We start from the raw sequence: 8,651 nt of genomic DNA, 5'->3' as shown, positions 1-8,651 counted from the left end.
CCACAGAGGTATGTATACCACAGAGGTATGTATACCACAGAGGTATGTATACCACAGAGGGACGTATACCACAGAGGGACGTATACCACAGAGGGAAGTATACCACAGAGGGAAGTATACCACAGAGGGAAGTATACCACAGAGGGAAGTATACCAGAGGGAAGTATACCACAGAGGGGAGGGAAGTATACGACAGAGGGGAGGGAAGTATACCACAGAGGGGAGGGAAGTATACGACAGAGGGGAGGGAAGTATACGACAGAGGGGAGGGAAGTATACCACAGAGGGAAGTACACCACAGAGGGACGTATACCACACAGGAAAGTATACCACAGAGGGAAGTATACCACAGAGGGAAGTATACCACAGAGGGAAGTATACCACAGAGGGAAGTATACCACAGAGGGAAGTATACCACAGAGGGAAGTATACCACAGAGGGAAGTATACCACAGAGGGAAGTATACCACACAGGGAAGTATACCACAGAGGGAAGTATACCACACAGGGAAGTATACCACAGAGGGAAGTATACCACAGAGGGAAGTATACCACAGAGGGAAGTATACCACAGAGGGAAGTATACCACACAGGGAAGTACACCACAGAGGGAAGTATACCACAGAGGGAAGTATACCACAGAGGGAAGTATACCACACAGGGAAGTACACCACAGAGGGAAGTATACCACAGAGGGAAGTATACCACAGAGGGACGTATACCACAGAGGGAAGTATACCACACAGGGAAGTATACCACAGAGGGAAGTATACCACAGAGGGAAATATACCACACAGGGAAGTACACCACAGAGGGAAGTATACCACAGAGGGAAGTATACCACAGAGGGGAGGGAAGTATACGACAGAGGGGAGGGAAGTATACGACAGAGGGGAGGGAAGTATACCACAGAGGGGAGGGAAGTATATCACAGAGGGAAGTATACCACAGAGGGGAGAGAGTGAGGGGAGATGAGAGTAAGGGGTGAGGAGAGGGAGGGGTGAGAAGGAGAGTGAGGGGTGAGGAGAGTGAAGATGAGAGCGAGGGTGAGGAGAGTGAGGGGAGAGGAAGAGTGAGGGGAGGGGAAGAGAGGGATGGGAGGGGAAGAGAGTGAGGGGAGGGGAAGAGAGGGATGGGAGGGGAAGAGAGGGATGGGAGGGGAAGAGAGTGAGGGGAGGGGAAGAGAGTGAGGGGAGAGGAAGAGAGAGATGGGAGTGGAAGAGAGGGATGGGAGGGGAAGAGAGGGTTGGGAGGGGAAGAGAGGGATGGGAGGGGAAGAGAGGGATGGGAGGGGAAGAGAGTGAGGGGAGGGGAAGAGAGTGAGGGGAGGGGAAGAGAGTGAGGGGAGGGGAAGAGAGTGAGGGGAGGGGAAGAGAGTGAGGGGAGGGGAAGAGAGTGAGGGGAGGGGAAGAGAGGGATGGGAGGGGAAGAGAGTGCGGGGAGGGTAAGAGAGGGTGGGGAGGGGAAGAGAGGGATGGGAGGGGAAGAGAGTGCGGGGAGGGGAAGAGAGTGAGGGGAGGGGAAGAGAGTGATGGGAGGGGAAGAGAGTGAGGGGAGGGGAAGAGAGGGATGGGAGGGGAAGAGAGGGATGGGAAGGGAAGAGAGTGCGGGGAGGGGGAAGAGAGTGAGGGGAGGGGAAGAGAGTGATGGGAGGGGAAGAGAGTGAGGGGAGGGGAAGAGAGTGAGGGGAGGGGAAGAGAGGGATGGGAGGGGAAGAGAGGGATGGGAGGGGAAGAGAGGGATGGGAGGGGAAGAGAGGGATGGGAGGGGAAGAGAGGGATGGGAGGGGAAGAGAGGGATGGGAGGGGAAGAGAGGGTTGGGAGGGGAAGAGAGTGAGGGGAGGGGAAGAGAGTGAGGGGAGGGGAAGAGAGTGATGGGAGGGGAAGAGAGGGATGGGAGGGGAAGAGAGGGATGGGAGGGAAGAGAGGGATGGGAGGGGAAGAGAGGGATGGGAGGGGAAGAGAGGGATGGGCGGGGAAGAGAGGGATGGGAGGGGAAGAGTGGGTTGGGCGGGTAAGAGAGGGATGGGAGGGGAAGAGAGGGATGGGAGGGGAAGAGAGGGATGGGAGGGGAAGAGAGGGATGGGAGGGGAAGAGAGGGATGGGAGGGGACGAGAGGGATGGGAGGGGAAGAGAGGGATGGGAGGGGAAGAGAGGGATGGGAGGGGAAGAGAGGGATGGGAGGGGAAGAGAGGGATGGGAGGGGAAGAGAGGGATGGGGAGGTAAATTAAAATACAGGGATGTAAATATATAATATATAATATAATTATTATTATCACTATTATTATATTCGTGCGGTCTATAAGGGTCGTAGAAATCTTTAGGAATATAAAGTAATCATGTTTGATCCGAGGAAGGCGAAGGTAGCTCCAATTACTTGGACCAAAAAAAAAGGGGGGAGATTTAAGAGAGAAAAAATGAACTTTACTGAACACGTAATTAAGGTGAGAGAAAATAAAGAGAAATAAACAACGGAAGAAAACAGAGGAGACACCAATAAAAATTAAGACAAAATGAAATTAAGGAAATGAAATAAAGGGAAAGAAAGATAAATGAATAAAGAGGTGATATATCAGTAAAGGAAAGAAGTGGACGAAAAATCAATAAAGAAACTGAGTAAAAGTGATAAGAGAGAAACTGATAATAAAGTAGAATAAAAAGGAATTAAACGCAAATACTAAACTAAAAGAAATATAACTAAATGAGAGAGAGAGGGAGAGAGGGAGAGAGAGAGAGAGAGAGAGAGAAAGGGAGGAAGTGAGACATGATAAAGGAAGGGGGAACGCCGCAGGCAGGAAGGAAGAAGCAGACCATGATAAAGGAGAAACGGGGAAGGGGAAGATAAAGACAGGAGGAAGAGACAGATTGAGACAGGAAGGAGCAGACGGGTGTCTGAACCTTGAGACTTCCCCTTTGAACCTTGAGGCCTCAGCCTTGAACCTTGAGACTTCAGTCTTGAACTTTGAGGCCTCAGCCTTGAACCTTGAGACTTCAGCCTTGAACTTTGAGACTTCAGCCTTGAACCTTGAGACTTCAGCCTTGAAGCTTGAGATTTCAGCCTTGAACCTTTAGACTTCAGCCTTGAACCTTGAGGCCTCAGCCTTGAACCTTGAGACTTCAGCCTTGAACTTTGAGGCCTCAGCCTTGAGACTTCAGCTTTGAACCCTGAGGCTCCAGCCTTAAACCTTGAGATTTCAGCCTTGAACCCTGAGGCTTCAGCCTTAAACCTTGAGATCTCGGCCTTGAACCTTGAGACTTCAGCCTTGAACCTTGAGGTTTCAGCCTTAAACCTTGAGGTCTCGGCCTTGAACCTTGAGACTTCAGCCTTGAACCTTGAGACTTCAGCCTTGAACCTTGAGGATTCAGCCTTGAACTTTGAGGCCTCAGCCTTGAACCTTGAGTCTTGAGACTTCAGCCTTGAACCTTGAGACTTCAGCCTTGAACCTTGAGGCCTCAGCCTTGAACCTTGAGGCTTCAGCCTTGAGGCCTCAGCCTTGAACCTTGAGGCTTCAGCCTTGAACCTTGAGTCTTGAGACTTCAGCCTTGAACCTTGAGGCCTCAGCCTTGAACCTTGAATCTTGAGACTTCAGCCTTGAACCTTGAGGCCTCACCCTTGAACCTTGAAGCTTCAGCCTTGAACCTTGAGGCCTTAGCCTTGAACCTTGAGGCATCAGCCTTGAACCTTGAGGCTTCAGTCTTGAACCTTGAGATGTCATTTTAAACTTTTTTTAGAACAGAACAATGGACTATTTCTTGTCCCCTCCAACACACACACACACACACACACACACATACACACACACACACACACACACACACACACACACACACACACACACACACACACACACAGAGGACACAGGGACAAGGGGCCACAATTGGAAGCTGAAGACTCAGACGAGTCACAGGGACGTTAGGAAGTATTTCTTCAGTCATAGAGTTGTCAGCAAGTGGAATAGCCTTGCAAGTGTAGTGGAGGCAGGAACCATACATAGTTTTAAGAAGAGGTATGACAAAGCTCAGGAAGCAGAGAGAGAGAGAGGATCCAGTAGCGATCAGTGAAGAGGCGGGGCCACGAGCTGAGTCTCGACCCCTGCAACCACAATTAGGTGAGTACACACACACACACACACCGCTACACTTGCTCAATATTACGTCAAAAATAGGAATACAGAAACAAAAAAAAAATTAAAAAAAAAAACAGAGTAACGAAAAAATGAATAAAAAATTAAAAAAAAAAAAAACACAAATATGCATAACAAATTAAGAGATCAAAAAACAGTGAAAAAAAAATCCAAAAAAAAGCAACTACAAATAGCGGAGAAAGAGTGTAAGGAAAGGCGGCCAGTGAAAGGTGTTGATATGCGGGCCAAGTTTGACAGCGCCTCGGCCAAAGTTTCCAGCAGAGCCGCCAAATTCCAGACCGGCGTCAGCAAATGAAATAAAACTGGTCTTTACATCTTGTTGCTGCGAGAGATATTGCGAGTCTCCAGCACTTCTTCCCTTAGAGAGAGAGAGAGAGAGAGAGAGAGAGAGAGAGAGAGAGAGAGAGAGAGAGCTAGCTTCTTGCGAGACATATTGCATGTTTTCAGCACTTGTCTCTCTCTGTCTCTCGTCTAAGAGAGATTCCTTCCCCCTCCCCCACACACAGGTCTCCACGAGGGAAATTGCAGCCAGGGAACAAACACTCCTTGGAACTGACACACACAATTGCAGGATTCCCACACTTATCTCTCATCCGTGAGAGAGAGAGAGAGAGAGAGAGAGAGAGAGAGAGAGAGAGAAGGGAGGTAGCGAGGGAGAGAGAGAGAGAGAGAGAGAGAGAGGGGGGGGGGAGAGGGAGCAAGGTGAGAGAGAGAAAGGGAGGGAGGGAGCAAGGGAGAGCCGTGCAAGTTGACTTATCTCTCGCCTGGATGAATCTGTCACTTCAGCATAACCTTCGACACGGAAATATACAGCTCCTCAAATTTTCGTTTTTGTAGCCTATAAGTTTACTTAAATAATGTGTGTGTGTGTGTGTGTGTGTGTGTGTGTGTGTGTGTGTGTGTATTTGTGTGCGCCTTAAAGTATTATTAAGTGTAAACAGAAAGTAAAAAGAGGTCGACAAGGTTTACATACCGGTGCTAGATTAGCAACCTCGTATACCTTGGTGAGATATCGCAAATCCCCAACTGTTCTCGTTGCACGATATTGCAAACCAAAGTCATTACTCAGTGTGAAATATTGCTAACTGAAACACCTTTAAAAGATATAAACGCAACCAAGAATTTCCAGGTGTTCGGAAATCTAATTCGAAAAAAAAACCTCACTTTTGATTAGTGCTGCAAGATACAACCATGAACAATGTACAGTGTTGCAGATTACGCCTGCAACCAGAAGGCCTAGTTGACGGTTCCAAGAAGTACTTCTTGGTCGCCTATCTAGCTGATGATACCAAGAAGTTCTTCCTGACAGTAAGGTCAATGTTTTTGATATTTGCCTAATTCAGTGGTTTTGAACCATTTTTTCTGTGATGGCATCTTTAAGTTACAAACTTTTTTTGTGGCACCTCCAGTCATTATTTCTATTAGAACCGCTTCCCAAAAGTATTTAGTTTTAATAATATCATAATCATAATAATAAAACACAAGAGTATAAAACACACACGGAATATAAAACATACAACCTGTTAGTGTACGTAATACTCAAGCATTATAGGTCACAATAAAATAAACAGAAACCAACTTGTCTTCTGTAACTCTTTTAGTGAGATATTTGGGCTCGTGTGATTGACAGAGCCTTTTGGTATTAAGTGCAATATTGGACACACATTCCTTTTTTTCTTCCTCGACTGACTGTAGCCTTTTCTTCTTGTAAGTTTTTAAGTTCGTGAGCGCAGAAAATTCCAACTAACACAGGTAAGATGCAGAAAACTGCACGAGAAATACCAGAGTTTTTTTTTTTCCAACTTTGGGATCTTCATTCTTAATTTCTATCCAGAATTCGTCCAGAGGCACTTCTTTATGCTTTAATTTCTGACTACCATCATTACATATTTCAATTAATTCCTCTTCTTCTGTAAGACTGAGCTTCGACCGGCTTCATACCAATGCAATAAACAGATTTCTCAATCTTAATCCCTGCATATGTTTGCGAAATAATACCGAATTTTTACTGCAAGTACTTCAAGATGCTGAAAAATCAGTGGCATAACTCGTTTATTCTTTATTTGGAGCAACATGTGGGAACATATCCACGTTGTCTTCCTTCACTCTGACAGCCCAAGTTCCCGATTTATCTCTCAGAGCATTTATTTTGCCAGCGACTCCAAGCCACTATCAGTGGTACACCAGGGTGCCGCGGCACCCTGGTTGAAGAACACTAATCATGACCCCCGTGGTCAGGTTTCTGATCTGGTTGATAGCCTGACCGATCAGACTGTTGGCGCCTGCAGTTTAATTATCACTCCTAGTACCTAATAACCACATAGTTTGAAGAAATTTGGTTAGTTCCTTTATAAGGGGCTTTGGCATATTGCACTGTATTAACTGTATTCCTCTGTACTTCACTGTATCATGTTCAAATTAATAAATAAATAAAATAAATAAATTCGCGTACCTACTGATAGTTTTCTTGTATATGAAGAGGAAGCGTTGAGAAGCCTTGGGCCATATATGCTTACTGAGTTAACGATTATTGTACCTTTTGCACCCTCATCTTTTTCACTGGGAATATTTTGCACCGTCTACCATCCACATTGTTTCTTAGAGGCGTTATTTCAGTGAGCAGATTTGGGATCATTGTGTCTAGTATTTTCATTGTGTAAGTTATGATAATCTTTCTTGTCTTTGACCCCAGGGAAAACAAACTGAGGCCTTTTAGTCATTCTCAGTAATTTATGTGTTTGTATGAATATCAAAATAGTATATACAGTAAATGATTTTCTCTCTACATTCTCCAGGTATTTGAGATGTGCCTGAAATTAGTCTCAGGGATACCTGTGACATACCTTATGCCAGTTTCGAGGATTCTTCTACTCTCGGAGTCCAGCTTGACGCCACGCTTCTTCTTTGAAGCCTTGGTCAAGCAGGTTATTGTTGCTAGCGCCTCACAGGCCTACATAACCAACAACCTGGCCGATCAACAAAATCACCGCAGAGTGTGATCCAGTTTTCTAGTGAGTTTCAATCATTTCTGCAAGAGTTCTCATGGTCCCCGCGACCCGGTTTCACACCCAGCTTCCTTGTTGATCAGTGAGGCTGTTGTTGCTAGAGTCGCAGCTCGCGTACACACACTATACAACCCGGAAATGCTACTCCCCATATGACACATTGCAACCCCGAAACTGAATCACAACACAGTGGAACCCAGTAACATTATCTGCTGAGAGACATAATATATATTAGTTGCAGATCGGGAACTGCAATCAGTATGCAACGTATTAAAACCTAGGAAAATAAAGCTATCAGCATGTTTTAAACGCTGTTTTAAACGCTGTTTTAAAGTGTTTTAATCTTTATGTACATAGCTAGAACTTCTATTATTATTATTATTATTGTGATATGCAAGAAAATCTCTTTCATACTTATCCCTATTATGATTCTTATCATTGTTAGAGTCATGGTCATCATCATTTTGCGAGGTTGTTTGGCCAGCGGCTGAACGACACTCTCAAAGGATTCAGTTCGACAGCTGAAGACATTCTGGAGCCAGTGGAGGTGCTGTTGCCTTCCCTGGAGGTGTTTGCTCAAGGCACTCTACACTGGCACGGCAATCGTCGTGAGTCCACTTGCAGTGTGTGGACACTGGCAGGGTAGGATGGATTTTATTATATATATATATATATATATATATATATATATATATATATATATATATATATATATATATATATATTATTAAGGTTCACATCTTGCAACTCCATACATATATTTGCATTTGATATATCTCGTATGGACACGGGTCTTCATAATATTTCTATTCCGTGGTGTGATGGGGAGTCGAACTCCTGGCCTGGAAACCCCCTCCCCACCGCCGTAGCCGCTACACAACGCTATATTGCATTGTCATATTCCTTTATTGCGATATTCCCAGCATTTTATATAATTTACTTAGTCCACTGTTGTGCAAATAACAATACACAGAATAAAATAAATTTAGTGTACTAATGTTTGTGCGTTGCGGAGGACTGGTGAATTATTCACAAGACACGGGGGGAAATATTGGAGTTACACAGTGTGGTATGAACATAAAAAGTGCTATTCTTCTCTGATAGATGGCGCGCATATTTCTTATAACACACATGTTTCAAGATCTGAAAATATCTGATATATCTGAGAGGGGCGGTAAAGAGAGCTCTAGAGGAATGGTGCTTGATGTGTGATGGATGTTTGTGATGGTGGTGGTGGTGGTGGTGGTGGTGGTGGTGGTAGCGGTGGTGGTGGTGGTGGTGGTGGTGGTGGTAGCGGTGGTGGTGGTGGTGGTGGTGGTAGCGGTGGTGGTGGTGGTGGTGGTAGCGGTGGTGGTGGTGGTGGTGGTGGTGGTGGTGGTGGTGGTGATGGTGGTGGTGATGGTGGTGGTGGTAGAGGTGGTGGTGGTGGTGGTGGTAGTGGTGGTAGTGGTGGTGGTGGTGGTGATGGTGGTGGTGGTGGTGGTGATGGTGGTGGTGGTGG

Source organism: Cherax quadricarinatus, chromosome 1 (genome assembly GCF_038502225.1).
Source record: "Cherax quadricarinatus isolate ZL_2023a chromosome 1, ASM3850222v1, whole genome shotgun sequence".
NCBI classification, from domain to species: domain Eukaryota; kingdom Metazoa; phylum Arthropoda; class Malacostraca; order Decapoda; family Parastacidae; genus Cherax; species Cherax quadricarinatus.
The sequence above is the reverse complement of the archived record's forward strand: the minus strand, read 5'-3'. Positions refer to the sequence as shown.